Consider the following 11,363-nt stretch of genomic DNA (forward strand, 5'->3'; position numbering starts at 1 on the left):
AGAGATCTATCATTACTTTTATATATTATGCAGTTGTGTTCATGAGCCAGTGAAGAATTCCATGGAAGAGTATTTGTTGTCTCTACATCTGACATGGCCTGATGTAGGTGTGGGTCTACAGAGTTGGTGATTAGATGGAAAAATTGAGTGTGATGTTGGGGAGGGATATCCTAGAACTGAGGAGAGAAAGGACAACATTTTTTTCTACTGCTATTTCTTATCACCTTAAACCTTAGTGATGCAGATGGTCAATGGAAAAGCAAATGTTCAGAGCAACTGATGGGAAGATCTAGTGGGAGCTGGAGGAACTTCCCACATTAACAAAACAAACCCATGAGATCTTGACAGCGTTAGCATACTGCACTATTTAAATTCACACAGTTAAAGCTATCACAGGGAATTTCTAACACTGTGTACTGATGATTAAATAGAGTGAATTGCATGACAGACACTGGGTTAAGTCCTTCAGAACCAGCAGTGAACCAAACAGACAAGATGCCTGCCCTCATGGAGTTTACAGTCTGGTGAACAGAGAGGTAAGAAATGAACTATAAACAAAAATACAATGTAGTTACAATTTTGAAGGGCAATGAGGGAACAAAATGTTCTGTGATGGAGATAACAGAGAAATGATTGTTCTGGAGCATGGTTTGGGTGAGGTATGAGTCCAAATTTGATGAACAAAAAAGGAAACTACTATTATGAATCACATCAGAAAAGATGGTAACTGGATTAAATTGGTGTCATTGAAATGGAAGAAGTAGAAAGCTCCGTACCATAGTTCTGAAGAAAAATGTAACATTTACTATTGGTTTGAATGCAGAGATAAGAAGAATTCAAATTTAAGAACATCCCCCACTCCTGCCATCATTGACCTGAATTTTTTCAGGGGGAGGGCAGTTTAGGGAGGTGGAGTCAAATATTAAGTTTTGAGCATGATAGTTTAGAGACATGGAAGTGAAAATGTGATATGTGATTATAAATTCTGGAGCTCAGGGTAGAAGTTGGAAAATAATGAAGTGGACATATATATTTGGGAGTTACACTAAAAGAGTAAAGTTTATGGCCATAGCGGCAAATGAAAACTTTTAGAAAGGGAAATATAGAAAGGTAGAAGAGCTATCACAGAACTCAGAGTGATACTACAATTTAGGGAATGGGTAAACAAGGAGGATCCAGTACTATAAAAAGAGAGCAAGAAAATCAGTGAAATATAAAAAACAAATAGAAAGGATCATGTTAAAAGTGAAAAGGAAAGTTCCAGAAAGCAGAGTCAGATATTGTTTGGAGAATGAGTTCTCCTAGAGATAACATATCAAACATTTTGGTCTCAAGAACACTTTATACTCTAAGAAATTATGAAGAGCACCAAAAAGCTATTGTTTCTGTGGATTCTGTTTATTGATATTTATCACATTAAGAATTAAGACTGAGAAAAATGTAAATTATGTATTCATTAATTTTTAAAAAGCAAAAATATTTTAATGTAAAAATTGAAAAAAAATTTATTAGTTGTTGATGAGATTATTTATTTATTTATTTATTTATTTATTTATTTGTATGTGGTGTTGAGAATTGAACCCAGTGCCTCACACATGCTAGGTAAGTACTCTACCACTGAGCTACAATCCCAGCCCATTAATATAAAATTTTTTTTATGAAAATGATTTTCTCAAAAAATACTCAGAACAGTGACATTGTTTTATAAATTTGCAAATCTCTTTAAAGTCTGGTTTAATAGAAGATATCTGTATTCTCATGTCTGTTTTTGCATTCAAACTTGTGCTTCTTTGCTTGGATTGAAGCCATATGAAGAAATCTGGCACCACAAATATATGTGATTGGAAAAAAGGAATAATATTGTGGTAGTCTTTTAAGAAAATTGTGGATATTTTTTAATTCTGTATCAAAATTTGGTAAGTGGTAATTTCTTAAAAATGAATTGCAATGTGGCACTTTGAAACTATATCAGTTAAACTTTTAATATTCTATTTTGCTAAACTCTATTGGTCTATTTTATACTTTGAATAAATATTTTATGCATGCAGCATTTTGTAACATCAAACAGTAGTTACTTGCAAAATATTAGCTAACTGAATTATACAGTAAGCTATGTGATTAATCAGTCACATTTACTTACAAAATGTTTTAAAAATTACATTCATAAATATCATCTATTATCATATTACACGAAGAGACTATCCCACAAAATGGTTTTGAGTACCACAGGGATATTGGAACTACTTTTTTTTTCTTTACTAGGAATTGAATCCAAGGCCGAGTACATACTAGGCAAGTATCCTACATCTGAGCTATACCCACCATTCTGGAACTAAATTTTGACACAAGCTAGTGAGAAAAAAGTGAAAATAGATTTACTGATTTGACAAAAAAGTGGTCATTTGATGACTTTGAAAGAAAATATTGATAGAATGATGGAGACTAATGGATTAACTAAGGTAAATTCATGTAGATTTCCCTTAAGAGTATTGTTCAGAAACATTTATTTGTTAAAAGGCATAGAAAATCAGTAAAGTAGCTTAAGAGGGTGTATGGGTAAAGGAAGTATTTATTTTCTTTATTCTGTTTTAAAAATATAACCATATATTTGCATATTGATGGAAACATTGATAAGACTGGAAAAGACATCTTCCAGTGGAACAAAGAGAATAGAATTGGAGAAACTAAGCTTTGTGAAGATATGAGGAGATTATATTGAAAATATCGCTTAATCTTTAATAAAAGGAGCTAAGTAGAAGAGGGTAAGTTCAGATGTAGGTAGATTTGTGATTGTGTGTTTATTTATTTTTTACATAATTTTATTGGTATATTATAATTATACATAATAGTGGGGATTTATTGTGTCATATCCAAATGTGTACATAACATAATTTGATCAATCCAATTCCTCAGTTCTTTTCCACCTCCTCCCTTTCTCCATGGTTATATTTGCAAATGATCTCTATTTTTTTATTAAGTGAGCTTTGACTTAGATGAAGGGGTTCTGGATATTTACAAAAGGACATGAGGTCTGAAATGCTTCTCTGGAGCAGAGGGATAAAAGGAACAATAAGATTGCTGATTGTCTGGAGAGAGGAGGTTTATGAGCACAAATTTAGAGTGAAATCAAACTACTTGCTTGTGCGATTGTTTTTGTTCAATAGAGTGTAGCTTTTGGGTTGAGGCATGGAGAATGAAGATAGTTGGGCTTCTACAGGATTGGGGTTTTGAAGAGGGTCCAAGAATGGAAGGAAGCATGTCACTTGAGGGTACTTACAAAGGGATTATTATGATGATGTACCATTATGATCTAAACTGACTGGTGAGAAAATGGAAGCCAGGAAGTTGAAGGGAAGTGATAAAGGTTGTGGGGTGGTCAATGGATTAAAGGTTACTATATTGAAGGGGGAAATGAAAAAAGAAGACAAGGAGAAAAAGCAATGATCAAAAATCCGGTTGTTTGAATTTTACATTTAATAGATGGTGCAATTACTGATGGTGATGCATACAACCCGTAAGAATAATTGTTAAATATAAAGGAAGAGAGAGATTCTGGAAGTGCATCAATATATTTTATGTTATCCCTATGGTGTTGGATGGAAATGAAGACTATATTTCATATATTTCTTAACCCAGATGAAGGGTTAAGAAAATGGTGTTGGGACACCATTCTAAGAGGGGGAAAAAGCATTGAAAAAAAATATACAGTGGAAAATTTAAAGTTAAAAAAAAAAAACCTCAATAATCTACCTGATTACTTACCACAATGTGTTTATAAATTGATAATACACATCATTTGCAAGTGTACAATGAAACTCTTAAGTATTCCACTGAGAGTGGCTCAATGCTTATGAAAATGTGCTAATAATTATTAAAAAGCTTAAAATCATTCATAGTCTTTGACTTTGTTCTAGAAATCGATACTTCTCCAAGAAAACAATTTAAAATATTTAAAGTGTTATTCAGAACAGTGTCATGGTATTATAGTTTACTATATTGAAAATTTGGCAATAGACTTAAATTATTTATTTATTTATGGCATAAATTATGGTATACCTAGTAAATGGAAAGCAATATTTATGAAAAATAGTTTATGATAATATTGCTTATGAAAAGCAAAACATTAAAGAATACTTAATAGATATTGAATTAAAAGACAAGAGAAAACTTCATATTGTATGATTTCACATTCATTAAAAAAAGGAAAAGACCTGGGCTAGGGATGTAACTCAGTGGTCGAATGCTTGCCTAGCATGTGTAAAGCCTTAGGTTCAGTCTGCAGTACTGTAAACAAAGAAATAACAAAAATCTCAGAAGTTTTAGACTGATTATATTTAATAGAAGAAGCTACAGATTCTTTTCTAATTTCTACTTTTCTGCATTCCCAAGTTTCCTTCCTGAGATAATTGCTAGAAAAATAAACTTTAATATTATTTTAAACAAAAGAAGACCACAGTTTTAAGGAAAAAAAAAAAAACCAACTATGCATGTTTGGTTCTTAGCCAAAGACAAAAAAAAAAAAAAATCTAAGTGGCAAAAGTCCTTCATTCCTTACCAGAGACTTCAGAGATTTAAAGTGATTCACCTGAGTTGACAGGTAATAATTACATATTATTTCCCTTTTATAGAAGCCAGATAAATATTCCTCCCTCCAGAAAACAATTCAATGCAAACTCAATACTGCCTGTGTAATTGAGCAGGTATAATTAATAAAAAGCAGAGAGGACATAGGAAATTGGATGAGTGCCTCATCTGAAGACTTTCAAATAGAATCCTCCCACACCCTATGCAGTTTATATAAAATGTATCTGTCAAGTGGCTTTTGACTTGCCATTTTGTAATCATAAATCTAGAATTCCTTATTTCTGTTGCTGGTTAGAAAAACAATTTCAGGAACTTTCCCAAAAGATGAAAATCCTTATATTCCTACTCAGCCCTTACAGATGTTAGAAGAGCACCAAATGTCTCTATCTGCTGAATTTGAAAGAGAAAATTTTTTTCTCATTTTATTGAGCTCTATGTATGTTTATCCACTGGAATTCAGATCTTATCATCCAATGGGTTAAATAAAAAAGGGCTAACAACTAGATTCTGATCCAAAATTGTGGTTTTCTTCAAAAGTAGCACAGCTTTTATGCTTGGGGAGTCAAATTTGCTTTATGATTTGGAATTAAATCTCAGCTCTGTGCCCTGGGGCTGGATAATTATTCTTTTAGAGAGAATTAGTCTTCTGATGACACATTAAGAGGCTCTTTTAGAAAACAATACATTTTTAACATTGGACTAAATCCCAGGATATTCGAAATTAGTGTAAGTAATGGTTGGAATGCCCCCAAATGATGGCTGTAAATGACGCCCAGAGTGGCAGACTCAATGAAAGCAGAGACATAATGGGCACAGAGTCTGACATCCTCTAGGAGCAGTATGCCATGCTGAAGGATTAAATGGCCAGTGTCTAGCAGGCTGGATGCTACCATTTGAGATTAATTGTGGCTAGGATGATTTCCTCAAACTCAACATTGGCATTTCAAACAGTGTTTCCAGGGAGGTTGCTTACAATGAAATTCGACTCTGATTGAACAAAAACATTTTAGATTTATGCTAGCTAGAAACACAGTTACCTTATATTACTCTCTCTCGCTTTCTCTCTGTTGTGTATGTGTGTTTGTGTGTGTGTGTGTGTGTGTGTGTGTGTGTGTGTGTGTGTGTGTGTATACTGAGGGGTAGATAGATGCTGTGATACTCAGCAAGTATTATTGCTAGTTCTGTGAACATGACCCCCATATTAATGGAGTCCCAGATGGGTTGCAAAAATGCTCGTGAAGGGTATAGATGAGAAAAGTCTCAAAACTGCTGTTATGTTGAAGAGGAGTTTTACAAACATTGAGAAGAGTTGTACCATTTCTTAAAAAATAATTTAAAAATCTTTTTGTATCCAGTGACATGTACTAACTTGTGAACTAGAAACTGATGACTGGGTGAAATAGTTTTAAGTATATTCTGCTGAAAATATGAAATTAAAATTGATACCAAAAGGAAGCAAAATACTATGAAAAGTCATTTACTATAAACCTTTTTATTCTTGTGATTGTTAAAAAATTATCCTTCTCTGCTCCTCTGGATGTCTCCTTTGCTTATTCCCATTTGCTCACTGTGCATACTCATTCCCCAAGGACTTAGCCATTATCAGCTCTGTTTCCCTCTCTGTTTATCCTTTCAGCCAGCCATGCTAACTTGCCATTATAAATGGGTAAGTGGTCCTACCCTAATGCTCTAAGACCTTGGTGCCATGGCCGCAGGGCAAATGAGGAGGAGATGAATTTTCTGTCAAAGTCATAACCATTTTCCACTTGCTTGTCTTCTCTAAAAGGATCTCTTTAATATATACTGAATTCAACAAGTACTAAAACAGAGGCTGTGAATCCATCTGCTGATACATACTAGAAAGTACAGAAGTAACATGACAGATGGTTGATCCTAGATTCTAGTTGAACTTTCTATACTTCTCTTGCCCATGTTTTGAATGGTTCTCTATTTCTATTCTATTTCTATTATCTTGTAGGATAGTTTGGTCCTGTGACAGAAGCTCAGATTACATCAGAATATAGATAATTTTATCAAAAGAGTCATATTTTCTATTTCTTAATATCCTTGGTGCTATATTGGGCTTGGTCTGGGTTTTAAAAAATGAGGTAAGAATCAGTAAGTCATTATTCCCTGAATACTCATTATTAGTAGGAGTGATTGATGAGGAAGGTGACAATGAAATCTGTGATTTAAGTTGAGTGATCCAAAGTTTAAAACATGTAAGTACAAAGCTGCATCCATGAATGTAAAACTGAGGAATTGGTGAAACTTTTTTTTGAGATGACGTTTTTGTCATGTTATTCTCGTTATATAAACCACAACAATATATACCCATTAATGACCACTGGTATCCAAATTTTTGACTTATAAGGTCTTTTATGATCAGCTATAACCTTATATATTCAGTCTACTTTTTCATTCTTTTCTTATAGAACTACTGTAATTTGCTATATCGTGGGTGAGCTAAAATGTAGGGGAGAAATAAAAGTGGTTCAATGAAAGTAGTTCACAGTAGGGTTCCTCTTAGGTAGTTCTGTTTTCCACTTAAAGGAAAAGGAATTGCATATGCACCAATAAATGTTCTTACTGTAAGTGTGACTTCAGGACTCAGTTGCTAGAAGTAGGATTACAAATGACATTTAAATACATATGTGTTTTCACTAAAACAAACAACTCTCAGCTCTCTTGTATCCTGGAACAATATTGTCCCATCCTATTGTAAGGAGAACGGGGCTGCTAAGTTCTCACTGAGATAACAAATAAACTTACCATAGTAGGACCATTATGACTGACTTGGCTTAAATTTTCCAGGGAAGTTAGTTAACTGAGGCCTGGGAAGGGGACTGGAATTGAGGAAGAGAAGTTTTGAAAAGGAGTTTCACTGACCTGAACCAAGAAATCACTGGAAAGGACCCAGAGAACACCAAGAATGGGTTAGCTTCATTTGTTGGCAATAGACACTCTAGGCTTAGAATCAGAAATTAAACTGTGTTCTAAGAATATTAATTCTTTTTTTTTCTTTTGAGCAGTCAGTAAAATTTCTAACTACTTAAGTACTTAATAATATATATGTAGTACAAGATTCCTTTTTACTTAATGCTCTCTAGTAGTGATAATAATAGCTAATATTACTGAGTGCTTATCATGTGCCAGGCCCTGTTCTACAAACTTCTATGTATCAACCCAACTAATGCTCAGCACAACTCTATGATGCAGTTATCCCACTTTTACAGTTTAGGAAAGTGACCTCTTTGAAGTTCAAAGAAGTCAGGTAACTTGTCCAAGCTTGAAGAAAGGAAGTGGTATGGCTGAGGTTTCAAGCCAGATAGTCTGGCCAGAGTGGGCACCCTTAGACACTAAACTACTTCGATTCAGGAACTGTTGTTGTCTTTCATGATAAACATGAGTGTTAATTCATTTCTTTATATTAATTTCCATAGAATTAAAACATTTACTGTAAAAGTAAATTCAAATAAACCCTAATTCTGTTCTTTATTTTATAAATGAGGAAAAGGAAACTTTGCAAATGCAAGGGTAGTTAGGAGGCATTACATTAAGCTAGTAGAAATGACCTGTAGTTCACTAAGCTTTTGCTATTTTACATTATCCAAGCTCTGTATACTGAAAACTGCTTTATAGGGACCAAAAACAAAACAAAATAAAACAAAACAACAACAACAACAGCACACACACACAAACAAACCCTCAAAGTCCTTATTCTAGTGATTTTTAAAATTTTCTTTTAATGCAGCAATGTTTAGAGGTAAAATGAATAGATTATGAGAGCTATAACCTCATCAATGGATTATTCCATTTGGGGGATTAATAATTGAATGAACTACTGGGTGGCAAATGTAGGCAGGTGGTGCATTGCTGGAAAAAGTAGGTCACTGGGAGGATGCCCTGGGGGATTATGTCTTATCCCTGCCCCTTGTGGGTGGATAATTCTGTTTCCCTGTAAGCTGAGCAGTTTTCTTCTACTGCACACCCTTCTGCCATTGATGTTCTGCCTCACCTCAGGCCCAGAACAATGCAATTGGCTGACCATGGATTGAACCTCTGAAACCATAATCCCCAAATAAACTTTTTTCCCTCTAAATTGTTCTTGCCGGGTACTTTGATCATGGCAATGTAAAGCCAACAGACTATGTGTGTTTATACATATGAACGTACATCAATTCATTTGTATATATCCACATTAAACATAATATGTAAACATTGTATATAATATATATAAGACACATTAACATTAAGCATACATACACACACGTGCATATGTACATTAAAAATATAGTGTTTCTTGAGGCCTGCGCTTTTAAAGTAGAAGCCTGGCTAAGAACTTCCTCATCTATCCACCCTGCCCTCCCCAGAAGCATAAGCATTCTTGTGCAAAATCAGGCTTCTGGATGTCCTTGGTTATCTCTCTGGACTCTATAGCTTCAGTAGCCTCAGGCCCATGCATTCATCTTTGGTTCTTTGGAGTTGGATGGAATCAGAAAATTGAATGAGACCTTCCTTTCCTTTCATTTCAGTATTTTGTACTATTTTGTGTGGCTTAGCACATTTCTATCCAAACACAAATGATCAATAAGTATGTATGGGGTTATCTGTTTTCACATCATTTCCTCCCATGTTAAAAGATAAAATGAAAACTTGTTTTTTTTTCCTGATAAAAGAAATCTATATAAAATATTTGTTTTGTTGGGCAAACTTTTATTATCTATTTCTATATCCTATTGAAAAAATACATATTTTGTGATAGACTCTAACTTCTCATTGTATTCTGGTAGGATTCTATGTTGTATTACTATTTTCAATCCCTTGAAAACCACCTAACTCTCTTTGTCTTTTTTTCTTACCAGCAGATTAGTTTAGTCAAATTCTAAGCCCAGTTAAATTTACTATCTGTCTAATCTAAATCAAGAGGAAAGAATTACTAATCCTGCTTATTGGTCTCTATCTACAATTATGAATGCAAATATCAAAGTGCACTGAACATTCACTTACATTTGTAATTTTTTTTTCCCCAATATGATAGTGTTCTTCTGTAATGCCAGATTCGTGAGACCCCCGAATAGACCTCCAGGAGCCGAATCAGATGCAATCATACAAGAGTCTTTATTGCAAGCTCCAGCCTGGACTCACAACCCTTTCTGTTGCAGCCGTCCCAGGCAGTAAGTCCCGGTCCTTTGTTCAGTGAGATTTTATAGGTTTTGAGGGGATACTCTATGCGTCACAACATCACACCCAAATCATTCCATACCGTAGGAAATCAAACAACAACTCTTAACATTGATTAGCACATTCACTGGCGGGAACAAGTTGGGTAAGGTGATTGGTCAGTACAAGAGGGGCATTCCTTTGAACTTGTTGTTTTAGGCCATGACAGGTGTACATGCTAATCTACATGGTTTCCCAACATGTTATCAACCACCATAAACTACTGGGGGGGTCATCTGGCATCCCAGGTATTTTCCCTGTCTCATGCTGATTGGAGGTTGCTAGGTGGTTGCTATGGGTCCTCACCTAGCCTGACTGAGTTAGGGACACCTGGTTCTGCAGATCTCTCCTGTTATTTACAGACAAACAACTCAGCAGGGTGGATATGTGCTTAGGAGTGCTCTGTGGGTTTTTCCCAGGACAAGGGTCATGCTCCCTTCCTTAGGACAGTCCTTGAGGTAGAAGCTGGTTTCTCAAAAATGAATTCACATCAGTTTTTCACTTCTACTTCCTGTAAAGCCTACATTGTACCTCCCTTCAAAGCTCTTATATGCCTGCAAGGTTGTTATCTTGCCTCAAACATCTGTGAGAAATTAGAAGCAATCAGACTTGAACTTAAATTTGTCTTTTCACCACCAAATTTAACAGTCAACCTGCATTCAAGGCTTCAATTCTGACAATTTTTTTGTTAAAGTACTCCCATCAAAGGTAAGTTCTTCTATTTGTGTTCTGGATCCCATTCCACATCACCTTCTCAAGAACTTTCCTTTTATTTTTATCCTCTGATTTTTCAACATCATCAATTACTAGATCATTCCCCTTGGCTTATGTAGCAATTAACATCTCTGCAGGAAGAAGAAAGAACACATAAATTGATTTGAGAAAAGTTTAATGAAGGTACTATTTATGTGTGGGTGGGTAGGATATAGCAGAGTTCCCATGATAGGGACATAAATCTCCCCCATCTCCATACTTTTAATTTTTTTTAACCTCCTAGGCCTCAAGGGTGAGAGGAATGAATGATTACCTCCTAGAATCAGAGAGAACTAGATGAAGAAAGCAACCTGAAAGGAGTCCTGTCCTCTGGTTAGTGAGGGAAGAACAGCCAACTTGCTGTGACCTTATAAGAGGGGCAAAGGTGGGGATATAAAAATCTTCCTTCCCTCTCCAGCTTTCCTCTGGGATCCACCATGTTCCTCCTGAGCAACTCAAAGGAGAAGACAAGAGAACACAATGAATAGATGAAGGAAGCGGACAGTGAATAAGAAGGCAATCAACATCAAAGCAAAAATGATACTGGAAAAAGTTGAACCGTTAAGGAAGACTATATTCAAAATTATTGCAATAGGCAAGACAGGCCAGACCTCAACTCCACCAAAAAGGAAAGCAGGAAATTTTTTAAAAAAAATCGACACATAATTGTACATATTTGTGGAATATAATATGGTATTTGGATATATGTTTATATTATGCAATGATAAAATCAGAATAATTAGCATAGTTATCACCTCAAATAATTATCATTTCTTTGTCATGAGCCCATTTGGAATCCCCTT

The sequence above is a fragment of the Ictidomys tridecemlineatus genome, chromosome 8, assembly GCF_052094955.1.
Source record: "Ictidomys tridecemlineatus isolate mIctTri1 chromosome 8, mIctTri1.hap1, whole genome shotgun sequence".
Lineage (NCBI taxonomy): Eukaryota > Metazoa > Chordata > Mammalia > Rodentia > Sciuridae > Ictidomys > Ictidomys tridecemlineatus.